At 38.1% G+C, this 12,803-nt stretch overlaps 1 protein-coding gene across 1 annotated transcript in view; it reads left to right on the forward strand.

The window, feature by feature from the left end:
* The first annotated feature begins 3,258 nt into the window (after window positions 1-3,258).
* Window positions 3,259-12,803, forward strand: part of ptprfa (protein tyrosine phosphatase receptor type Fa) — a 378,163-nt gene continuing 368,618 nt past the window's right edge. Inside the window, exon 1 of the mRNA XM_044360537.1 lies at window positions 3,259-3,569. The gene's annotated coding sequence lies outside the window, so the exon portion shown is untranslated. The remainder of the gene's footprint in view (window positions 3,570-12,803) is intronic.

The raw sequence follows: 12,803 nt of genomic DNA on the forward strand, positions 1-12,803 counted from the left end.
TAGTGTGGGAGATGGAGCGATTCTGATTAGATAAAGATGGGCTTGCCTCTATGCATAGCACCGGGTCTGGAACCACACTCCTGGAGAGAGGCTGGATTCTTTTCTTTTTTCAGAATTTCCCAGGATGAGAGGCACGAGGCAGGTGTGGGGATACTCATGAGTCTCAGGCTGAGCGCAGCAGAGTTCTCCCCGTGGAACAAGAGGGTCACCTCCTTGTGACTCTGTGTTGCTGGGAGGACAGAAACACCGTTGTTTGTGCGTATGCACTGAACAGCAGTTCAGAGTATCCGGCCTTCTTGGAGTCTCTGTCTTGGAACAGAGCTGTCAACTGATCACCCCTTGGTAGTGAGTTGGATCAGGTGGCGAGGGAGGCACCCTCCTGGGAGACCCAAACGAATAGTGAGGGTGCACTGGGAATGTCTGGTGGGAGTCCCTGTACATGAGGTCTTAAATTCCCACCTCCAGAGGAATTTCTCCTACATCCCGGAGGAGGATGGGGATATGGAATCTGAGTGGGCCATGTTCAGGACCTCTGTTTTGGAGGTGGCTGCTCAGAGTTGTGGCCAGAGTGTCAGAGGGAGAACCCACTGGTGGACACTAGTGGTGAAGAGATTCGGATTCAGATTCAGACAACTTTATCTATCCCAGAAGGGCAATTCAGTTTCACAGCCTACCCAGTTCACATAAATAAAATAAAATAAATACAACTAGGTCTAGCAGCAGAATTCAAACATACACATCAACATGTCAGTGACAACAGGTCAACAAATGGCACAAGAGCAAGAGCAGCAGGAAACACACTCTGGCACCCTCAGGTCACCACGTATGGGCTGATGTGAGGAGTCAGGTGATAACAACAAGTTTATAAGTTTACACATTTACAGGGACTGGCCTACATTTCACTTACTACTGTCAGCATTTAGCAGCCTCATAGCAGAAGGAATGAAATAATTTGAATAATGATTACTTTTCCAAAGGGGCACATAATTGGACAAGATTGGACCTGTACTCCCTCTTCCAGAGGTTAAAAGACTTTCAATAAAAGATTGATAGAAGTTACATGAAATATATTACTAATAATATTATCAGAGACACTAAAAGAGTTCAGCTTCCGCATCAGGTGGATTCTCTGTTGTCCTCTCTTGGTAATCAGATCTGTGTTTGCATCAAACTTGAGTTGCAAGTCAAACACCATTCCAAGATACTTGTATGTATCTATAATTTGGACTCACCATGTATTATGCTAGCTTTTGGTTTACTGCTGTTTTTCCTAAAATCCATGATTAATTCCTTAGTTTTTGTCACATTAAGGGTTAGGAGGTTATCAAGGGGGCTATCAAGGAGGTTATCATCACACCATTTGACAAAAGAGGCCTGAAGGGCTCAGACTCAGATCTTTTAGATTTTTATTGCCATATTTTGGTGCAGCAACTTCTACATGTCAGTAGTTGCTAATAAACTTATCTCACTCCAACAGCTGACTCTGTGTCTCTCTGCAGGTCTCTGTCCAGTCTCATCTGTTGTAGCTGACAGTGTAACATCACCTGTAGACTATTATATTCAATTCTAATATCTTGGTGACTGTCACATGACCGCCTCCCATCACAGAGCGCTTTGCAAGATGTTTCAAAGATGTTTTTTAGTGGTGTTTTTTTTCACAGTGCAGAGCTGTTCTGATGACATCTTAGCTGGGAATTGTTTCAGGTCTCCTACTGTCACTCCTAAAGTTTTTGTTACATAGACCGTACTTATTCTTATTATTGTTATTATTATTATTGTTATACTTGTTTTTCTTATTTTAGGCCCATATTTTTCCCTCTCAACTGTCTTGGACCGTCTGTTTTGTCCTGTTTCTATTCTTATTCATGGGCTATGCAGTCTGAGCTGTGTGTTTTGTTTTATGATGCATCTTGATTTTGTTTTGTTTTTGTTCTTGTCCTCTCTCTGTCCTGTGTGTGTGTGTGTGTGTGTGTGTGTGTGTGTGTGTGTGTGTTTTGGTATGTGCTATGGCTCTTCTGCCCTCTTCTCTCAGACCCTCCCTCTGCCCCACTTTACCCATTATTGCTCTTATTCCTCTTGATTTATAATTGATACAGTTAAAGGTTTAAAAATTATGCACTTGAATATAAGGAGCCTTCTGCTTAAAATTGATCTAATCAGAGTTGGGCTGCTCAATACAAACTTGATGTTCTTACTTTCTCAGAAACATGTCTCACTGCTGTAGATCAGAGTATCTGCTCAGTTGGACATCCACTACCAGTTGATCAGATGACAGCAGACAAACACACATTGGCTCCCTCACTCTGCATACAACACAGAAAAAGTTTAGTTTTAGTTCAGGTCTTAAATAAGTACAGCTATTGGCAAATTTAAGGTTTCCTGCCGCAGTAGGTATAAATAGGTGAAGGTTTTATTATCAGCCTAAAAAGCAAAATCCATGTAATTATCTTCTTCCCAGTGTCATAATGTTACAGCTGATGTGTTCTGTAAAGTTATATTGTCACAGCATGCAGTCAGTGATGCAGATTACTAAAATATAGTTAAACACATAGTTTGGGTTTTCGGAGCCAATCAAAACATAGTGGACTCATCGGGAGGGGAGCCTTAAAGAGACAGGAGCTAAAACGGGCTGTGTCAGACAGAGGCTGAACTGAGGGGCTGCATAAAGGGACAGGATGATAAATAAGGAGTTTTTTGAACTGTAAATCATGTTTTTCTGTTTTTTTTTTTTGTTTTAATCATCTCACAGCCCTCAGATTTATCCCGCACCTCTTGGGGGTTCTGACCCACAGGCTGGCAACTGCTACTCTGTGTAACTTTTTTTTTTTAAATTAAGTTTTTATTAAAAGCAGTGAGAAACATTTTATTTCTATAGATGGCACTTCTGCACTGCCATAACCACAGTCTGCTAATTACTGAGGATCTCCCCTGGTGCAGTGAAGGTTCATTTAACATAGGCTATTGCTCAAGGGCACCTTAGTTGAGGCAGGGTTAGGGAGCAGTTTGACTTCTGCTTATCAAACCATGGTCATAGTCTTGTATTCTATAAAACACGTGCAGATAATATTTGCACTGTTTTCTTTCAATAAAATGCTCGTTTTGATGATTTAAAAACACGAACAGAAAGAAAATCCGGTCAAGAAAAAGCCTGGACGTCATTATCAGCCTACACGAGGCTTGTTCAGTGGTTTCCGGAAAAAAACGGACATGTCCGACGGCTGCCGAGTGTGTACGGACGAAGTGCTGGGTACGCTGCTCTGACAGAGAGGAGCCACCGCGCACAGACAGGGAGGCAGACGGATACTGCCGGTTTACCGGGAACACTAACAAACACTGAGAGAAAAAACTGCACAGCCCCAGCAGCTGAGCGGAGGATTTACCTGACACTCCTAACGGTGCTTTTACGGACCCTTTTTACAATTCATCTCGGGGGATTAGAGCAAGTGTTGCGGGACTGGAGGAATTGGGAGACTCTTTTCTAAACTGTGTCTAATCTGGGGATCTCCCTGCTCTTCTTTTCTGAAACATCTTTTCCGAAATGCAAACGTCCAGGAAAGCCTAGAAAAATGGTGAGTAATAAAATAATTGTCTCTAACTGGTTTGCTGCGGAAAGTGTCATAAATGGAAAGCTGTGTGGTGACATCTGTGCAGTCAGAGGAGCGTCCTGCATACTGGACACGCTGCATGCAAGACTGAATTACATATTCACACTAATCAGTTAACACTCACTTGCATTGACATTACAGCTCACACTGACATAACACCCAAATCTATTCAAAATCAATAAATGCATTAAAGACAACTGTTTTGTCGACTAGATTACAAAGCCTGTCTCATAGGGAATGAGATAATAGCTCGTCTGAATTAAATGGATCCGCTGGTTTTCAGTAATTCTCCAAGAAGAGATGTATTTTTCATTAAAAAATGCCAACTTTTATAGGCGACTTTCTGTTTATAACAGCTTTCTCGCAGATGAAGAAAATGCTGAAACACTTGTAAAAGTGCAGCCTACATTTCATTGAAATGTGTTCTCTTTTTTGAATTACATTTACCGATTTAATGATAATGTCATAATGACTAAGAGACCGTCACAATTTCCTATTTTTGACTTTGTGATGACTGAAGCTTTCATTGATTCATCATGTTTAAATGTAATTTGATGAGAGCATCGCTCCGTGCATGAAATTACGGCACACTTGTGCTGTTTATCTCAAATATTTGCCTGTCCTTTTTTAAATATGAAATATTATTTCTGGATCAGAGCTGTGCAAAACCAGCGTCATTTGCTTCATTTCGTTGCATTATTTGCTTCATTTATTAGTTTTTTTTTTTTGCCTGCTGTAAGACAGAATTCTCATCTTTCTGCTCACTCTCCGCGGCCAGTGTGACCACGGCAGGCTGCAGTTATCAAGGATTTTTAAATATACTTAACGTCTTCTCTCTGAACTGGTAATATGATAAACAAATTACTTTAATAACACTAATTTTAGTCTTGATTATTAAAGCTTTAGTGCATGTGTGACGCTTTGAGAAAATAATGCAATCTATTATCTGCAGACTATTCTGTATTTCATTCTTTAGGTTTCCTACAGTATTTGCAAAATCAGTAATACTTCATGTCAAGGAGACATTTCATTGCTCATAAGAAATATTATATATAGTGGCAAAATGCAGTGGGCATACTTGTGGATGTGAATTGCTGTCTGGAAAATATAGGTGTAGGCTAGTTGCTGCACAGGTGTTTCAGTATTCTACTCTGGGTTCAGTCAGATTCAACCTCTGCTATTGTGTTGTCACTGTGGCAGTCCATGTGTTTCTTAGAGTAGCCTACTCTGTACAGTGCTTCAGCCTTTTGGCAGTTTTTCTAAAGCAAGAATAGCACGCTGTCCTGCTCATGCTCCCGATGCAAAAATTCAAATGCTTTGAGAAATAAGGCAGAGGGAGGAAAAGAAAAGGAAGAAGAGTTCATGACTTTTTGTCACACAGTGATAATTGGCTGTCAATTCACCTGGATTTGACATAGCATTAATTAGGCTGCATGGAGAATAGAGGAGGAGTGAGGTAGAGAGAGCAAAGGAGTGCAACAGATGGAGAGAAGAGGAGTGAGGGTGAGGGAGGATGGAGAGGAGGTGGAGTCACGGAGACAAGATACAGCTAGAGAAGAGACGGAGGTAGTGTGTTCTCTTCTGCCGTTGTCCGTCCACCAAATAAGTACATCAGCTGAATTCCAGCACTGTGAATGTATGAGCATGTGTGTGTGTGTGTCTGCTCATCCTAATGAATGCTGCATGAGACCCGGACCTGAATGATGAATGCATCACTGCCACGCACACACACGCACACACACACACACACACACACACATAAACATACACACACTGCTGCTGCTCCATGGCAGCCAACAGTATTTTGACAAGGCCCTTTCAGATATATTGGCACACCAATATCATTTACCAACACTAACCTGTCAAACAAATATTAGCATTGGTTAAAGGATCAGTTTACCCAAATTCGCCTAAAAAGAACATTTTATCACTTTCATGTAGTGATATCTATCTATGTAAATAGTTTTGGTTTTATTTAAATATCAGGATTTCTGCCTCCACCTCAGTACAGTAGTTGTGAATGGGATTTGTGGTGCTTACAGCACTGTTAAATGACTTTTGGAACAGCATTAGACAGCAACGTCTTCTTCCCTCCATAAAAAATTATGGCCCTTAGTGGCAATCTTTCACAATAGGTTTTGAAGAAGACTGGGCAAAAAAATATTGGCATATGTAGCATATATATAGCAAAGAGAAGCTTCTGTCATGTGTCCAGTTGTTGTACATTAAAGTTCTAATAGTGAAGCAAATTCACCATTTTACTTGGACTATTGTTATATACCTGTCATGACTTTTTTTTTAAATGAATTTCTTTATCATGCAGAAATGGATACACATGGGGTGTAGAGTAATCACATCTCAGATGAATGTCACATGTGGTGCAGCTGGTGGTTCAGAGTGCTGCCACTTTTTTTCCAATCAACCACAGATTCACAGTGAGGTCTGTGGACTATCTAGAAGTGCGCTGACATTGTTTCTGGAAAGACATTTATTGGGGTGCAGGAAGAGATAGAAATCTCAAAATCTGGGCATAAAAAACACAACTAGATGCATTGCTAGATACCACTAGATGTACTTGAGAAGGTATTTTTCTTAAAATTTGGATAAACTAACCCTTTAAATTTGAGTGATCAATAATGCACTGATGAATGTATCAAATATTTTTGCATACATTCTTAGTATCAGTATTTTACCTTCACACTTTTCCGCCTCTGACTTCAGAATCCTACACTTGGCATTGTTTTCTGCTTTCTACTTGCAGAACCACTGATGTGTTTGAATGATGTGACTGAATGACTGCAGGCATCTGACTGAATCTGACTGAAAGCATCTTTGTCTCGACCACAGTTCTAAGGCTCTGGCTGCTGGTATCACAGCTGTATGTGGGCTGGCTTCCCTCCATCTCTGCTCACTCCTATCCACATTGATAAATTGTGTGTAATTTCAGGGATGAACAAGCATGAAAACATATGGGTGGAGAGGGCTGTTATATTTTGGCATTCTTTATATACAGCATTTTCATCCAGGATATAGGTTCTGCACACTGAGCAAAGAGGACTTAAGAAGCCTGCAGGCTGAAACCAGACAAGTCCTCTGTAGTCCATTCTACACAGCACCTTTACGATGAACAAACATTACCGCAGTGTAATTGCAGTCCCATATACATACTTTGGAAAAATAAAAGTCTGATAAAAAATACATTAGCTAATATTCATTATTTAAATTATGTAAACACAAAACAAATGGTTTGTAATAAAGATATATCTGAAAAATATACTTTACAGTTTAACTTTATTTTCAGAGATGACAGTAACAGTAAGAAGAATGGTATTTATGCCTTGGCGTTGATGATCTCAATGAACTCTGGCTTCAGGGAGGCTCCACCAACAAGGAAACCATCAACATCAGCCTGGGAGCCGAGCTCCTTACAGGTGGCACCAATCACAGATCCTCCATAGATGATCCTCACAGAGGAGGAAATCAGGACATGATTTAACTAGCTTAGCATAGATAATGGAAGCAGGGGGAAACAGCTAGCCTGGCTCTGTCCACAGTTAAAAAATACACCAATCAACATCTCCAAACCTCACTGACTGAAATATAGAAACAATAATTTGGGGTTTTAGTTAACAGTTAATACATCTCTGGCTGTAATGTGGATTGCCAGGTAGCACAAGTCACTGCCCACAGTCACTGAACCAAGAATTTGCCAAGAAATACCCTTAGCATGTAGCTATTTTTTTTACATTTCTGCTTGTGTATGGATGAAATACAACGTGTTAATCAGTAAGCTTAAGATGTGTTGGTAGGTGTATTTTTGAGCTTTCAAGAGAGCCAGGCTTCCTGTTTCTTCTGTTTCCAGTATTTATACTAAGTTAGGCTAACCGCATCCTAACCATGTCTGTAATCAATGAAACAACTTGAGATTGATATTGATCAATTGATCATTGCTTTTCTCATTGTCTCTCCCGAGCCTCAACATGCATTTTATTGCTACAGACATCATTCCAAGTGAACTGTAAAGTAAAGCAATATTACACAAGAGGGTGTGCTTTATTGTCATTATTGGCCAATAATCATGGTAAAGCTTGTGTAGTATTGCAATTATACAATGGTTATCAACGAAAAGATAGAATGTGTTTATATTGTGGGGCAATTTACTCTCAAAATAAAAGATACTTTATGCTACACTGTAAAAAAAAAAATTGTAAAAAAACGATAAGAAGTCTGGTATTTACTTTGGACATTGTCTACGTTTTTACAGTCCAACCATTGTAAAATTAAAATAAATTCTCATTATAAAACATCACTAGAATGTAGTATAAATCTGGACAAAAAATTAAAAAGATTGCAGAAATACCTTAAAATTACCTAATTTAAATGAAGACTCTTGTTTTCATATAGTAATCTTTGGTAAATTCATAGGATTATCCAATCCATCCACAAGAACTGCCCATCAAAGTACAGATTTCTGGATGTAAAACACAGAAAAATTGTGTAAAATTACATATGAATTACCCTCCTTTAACACCCATAATGGTATATTGAGAGCTTCAGGCTTTTATTTTATGTGATTATCCAATGTATTTACAGTAAATCCCTGGTAAATGTTGGTTTTATACTGTACAACAAATAAGATCATGAGATCATGTGATAGTTTACAAAAACATAATTTTAATTATCATCATATATAAACATTATTTGATAGTATTTAAAAGCAACTCTCCAATATATCTACATACCTTTTCCCATTAATGTATGAGATTAACTTTGTATAAACATTATTTGACATTAATTACAAGCAGCTCTCCAATATATTTACAGGCTTTCCCCATAAATGTATGAGTTATACATTATATGAACATTTCTTGACAGTAATTAAAATCAACTCTCTAAAATATTTACAGGCTTTTCCATTATTTTACAGTAATTGCAAGCAACCAATATATCTACAGACATTTCACATTAATGTATGGGGTTCTGAATGTACAAAAACCAGAAGGTCTATGTAAAAGTACCTTTATATCAACTTCTTTTACACTGAATAAAATATATACATTTTTCTACTGACATTTTACAATATTGTGCAGTCCATTCAATGCAGATCCCCATTTGAGATGTATGAGATTTCAAGATGTATATTAACCAGAATGTATCATAAAATTACCTTTTACTGCTTGCTTTACAAAGTAATTCACTATTTTACAGTGTTATCCTTAAAGTTTCAGAATTAATAAACCAATAAACAACCATATTGAATTATAATGTGGGTCTGAAGCTGATCAACCCAATAAGAGCTCAAACAGAATACTTTACCAGAATGTATTTATTTTTTTCTCATTCAGATTACTTCAACAGACATCAATGGAAGCAAAAACAGTTTTGTACATTGTATCAGAACAATGTCTTGTATGTTGCATTATAGCAAAAGGGAAACTACAGCCAACTGAGAAATTCATACACGTTATTCCCATGCTCTAAGATGGTTGAAAATTACTTTTGCTAAAATTCAAATCTGTGATGTCATCTGATAATGTCTGGAGCTTTTCCAAAAACAATGAATCGAGAAAGATGACACTGCAGACTATGCAGAATATAGTTTAAAATAAAAATAAAAAAACAACAACAAACATACACATTATATATAAAATAACATGATTAATCTCTATCATCAATACAGTGAAAATTCTCAAAGTTACTGATCATCTACCCTATCAACAGAAACTGAAATCTTGGTGCAGATGGCCAAAATTAGTTTAATATAATTATATATGGATTTCTTTATTGTGAATATGTAATTAATTTACATAGCAGTCAAAGTATGTATATCCATGCTTCACTGGCCCGCAGGGTTGGGAAAAAATAGACTTAAAGCTTAAAAGAACGGAGCAGCAGAATAGCAGGTCCATCTGCTGTGCAGCATACACGCTAGGGCTGTCACTTTTTCCCAAAATACAGTTCGAATAAAGTCACAGTGCTATGGAAATTCGATCAAATTATATAGAGCATTAGCATTATGTAATTCATAGGCAAAACATAGTAAGTTAGGCGAGGTTGTGTGGCTGCTGGTGCTCTGATTCTTTAGCCTCGCTTGGGTGAGAAGCTAACAGGTGACTCTATTTGTTGTTGTGGTAACGTTACTGTTAAGTAGTTGCTTCATACAAAGTCGGCAAACAGCCTTATCTTTATCGATAATTTTGTCATTGATAGAGTAAAATCCAAAATGCTTACACACAGCGCTTACACACTGCCATCTCACAAAAATAACAAATGAAGTCGTCAGCACTCACAAATAAGTGTATATTACTTTTTTAATGATGCACAGCAGCAAAAAACAAACACATTTCAGCCCCAGGATTTCCTCAGCGTTACTGAAACAATTGTGGGTGTGACCCCTATGAAACAGCAGCCAGAAGCCTGCTGGTGATTACAAGGCAGCCGGATTCGCGAGATCACGACATCATGCTAGGATCCATCTTGTCAGGTTTCAAGTTATGCACTTGTATACGAACCACTGGTGGTCAATCAACGTTGCGAATCCAGCTGCCTCACAAAGTAAGACAGTGATAGATGGTGATAGACAGATGGTTCATCCAATCACCTGCCAAGTATTTTTGCTCTGCCCTTTTCCAAACACTTTCCATGGACGACTTCGCAAATAGTTTTGTGTAAAACATCTTGCATGTCAGGTTAGGTGATTACAACCAGCTGCTATAAAAAATAAGTAATAATAAGAAAAATAATAATAAGAAAATTTAAGACAATTTAAACCATCCAAAGAAATATATCACATTATGTGATTGCAACAACCAGATAGTGATCACCTGATTTACATATAAACCTCATCATGTTCAGAATCTCCAAAATGTAGCCTGCAAGTGCATGTACATAAATATGAACAGAAAGACAAAGTATATCAGTGAGAAAAATAGTAATAAAATAAATGAATAGGGGAAATATAATACATTCTGTGATTACAACAGCCAGATGAGTGACCAATAGATCTACTCAATATATCACACATGTGATAGTAACAGCAAAATAAGTGGCTGATAGATTTACATGCTAATGATAAAAATGCATGTATGTACATATGTAGACCAATCATGTGCAAAACCTCCATAGATAATGCAAATACATATACACAAGAGAATTAGTAACAAGAAAAAAATCGAATAAGTAAAACTGCCAGGCTGCCAGAGCATCTAGTAACATCAAGGCTAAAAAATGTTATATTTAAATATATTGTATAATAATATGTATTATTATATTTTCATGAGAAGTGATAAGTAATTTGATGGTTTATAAGACATCCTAACAATCCATTTTTAGGTGGCTAATAGGCTTTTCAGGTTATTATCTCAGTTACCTTTGTAATAAAGTACAAAAAATGTTTCAGAGAGTTTATTAAATGTTGACTTCCAGTGTGCTTATAAATATTTATTTACATATTATCTATTTTCAGTATTGTGACAAGTTTTAGCCCATTTTATACATTTCTTGATTAAGCTGTGTTGGAAATCTAATACACAAACACAAATAATGTTTCAGGACCACAGATTGAATGACAAACAAAATGGTTTTTCAGTAAGTGAAGAAATGTTCTGATCTTCAACCAATCCTAAATACTAAACACATATAATAACACATTAACACAGCATGTGTGTGTCCAGTATAGTGAAGTCATATATGCTCCTACAGTACAGCAGCATCAGTCATATGACGTCTCCGCAGAGGAGCAGCAGCAGCAGCAGCCTTGTTAAATGGTTGCTGATGCATTTGGGGCTATTTGTAGAAATTGAATTGCATACTGTCATTAAAAGAACAGTTGTTGAAATAGCTGTCCATAAAGTCCATGCTGGATCTCTGCGGTTTAACAGATGCTGCTGTAGAGCTGTTTGAGGGGCTGGCCTTCAGAGGCCAGACATTTCCATGGCTTGCACATAGCATATTGCTCCATAGTTTTCTATTATCTTCAGAAGGTGCCCAGTAGCTATGCAAAGATTTCTCGGACTTGTGTCCGCTAACGGACATGATTTCTCTCGCTTCCAGTCCGCCCTTGACCAGTTTCTGGATGGTAGTGCTCCTGATGCAGGGATATGTGTAAATCACCGATGTGCCTGCCTGTTTAGAGATTCGTGTTAGCATGGAACCCAGGTAATTGACACCCATTGGCTCTAAACGGTATCACACCTCCCTTGCCTTTTCTCTTTTTTGGATGGGGGTAAAAAAAACTTAAGCCTCTTTAAGAATTTTAGATAGGTATGTTTCAAATGATGAAACTGGGCACAATTCACTCCCTGGACCTTCAAACATAGACCCTTTTCTGCTTGATGATCCTTGATTAAGCCACCTGTTGAATCTTGTTTTATTACGAAAGATTTTGGTGTTTCTCAGACCCCCCTTTCCCAAAATGTAGCTGGATGTCAAACCACACTTTGTTTACCAGGCCCTGTGGTGTGTTTGGGTTCATTGCCTCTGAGTTCCTCAATATTATCCTCTTCAGTGATCGTGGGATGATGTTCAGTTTTGTCATGGCCTGCTCTCCTGAGAAACTTTATGAGTCCACTAAAGACATTATTTGACGTAGTGAACTCATTGTCTTGCATGACACACCATGACTAAGAGGAAGGTTGTTCATAAAGCAGTTAATGCCAGCTCTCAACCCAGCGTAGCTACTACGTAGCTATGGAGTAGTACTGACCCTGGTTATTTCTAATTGAACCATAAAATTTGTGGAGAATCCTGTTGAGATCATCTTTTGTAGTAGTTGTAAAATCCACAGCTTGCTTAATGTTTTTCAGATAGACCTGGAAACATTTGACAGCCCAAGAAGTTGACCGGGACGTACTGACTTCATTCTTTGACTTCTCTAATTGATCGAGCTCTTCATTTGAGAATGCAACATATCTCTTGTTTTTTGGTTTTGTGTTCCTCTCATCCTCTTCCAACCATTCATCAAACTAAGTCCGACGTATAAATCAAAATTAACAACAAAATGACCCATTTTGTATCAGTATTGTAGGCTACTGGTTTTTGCTCCAGTTATGTCAGTTACAATGTTGCCATGGAAACAGCTTATTATTATTTTGAGTGATGAGGAATTTTTCATTTGAGCACAGCTAGGTGTGCTGTGATGCTGATTTGATCACATTCTAAATGTCTAGTTGACCAAGCAATCTGGAGCCAGATGCATAA

Source organism: Thunnus albacares, chromosome 9 (assembly GCF_914725855.1).
Source record: "Thunnus albacares chromosome 9, fThuAlb1.1, whole genome shotgun sequence".
In the NCBI taxonomy this organism is placed as follows: Eukaryota; Metazoa; Chordata; class Actinopteri; order Scombriformes; family Scombridae; genus Thunnus; species Thunnus albacares.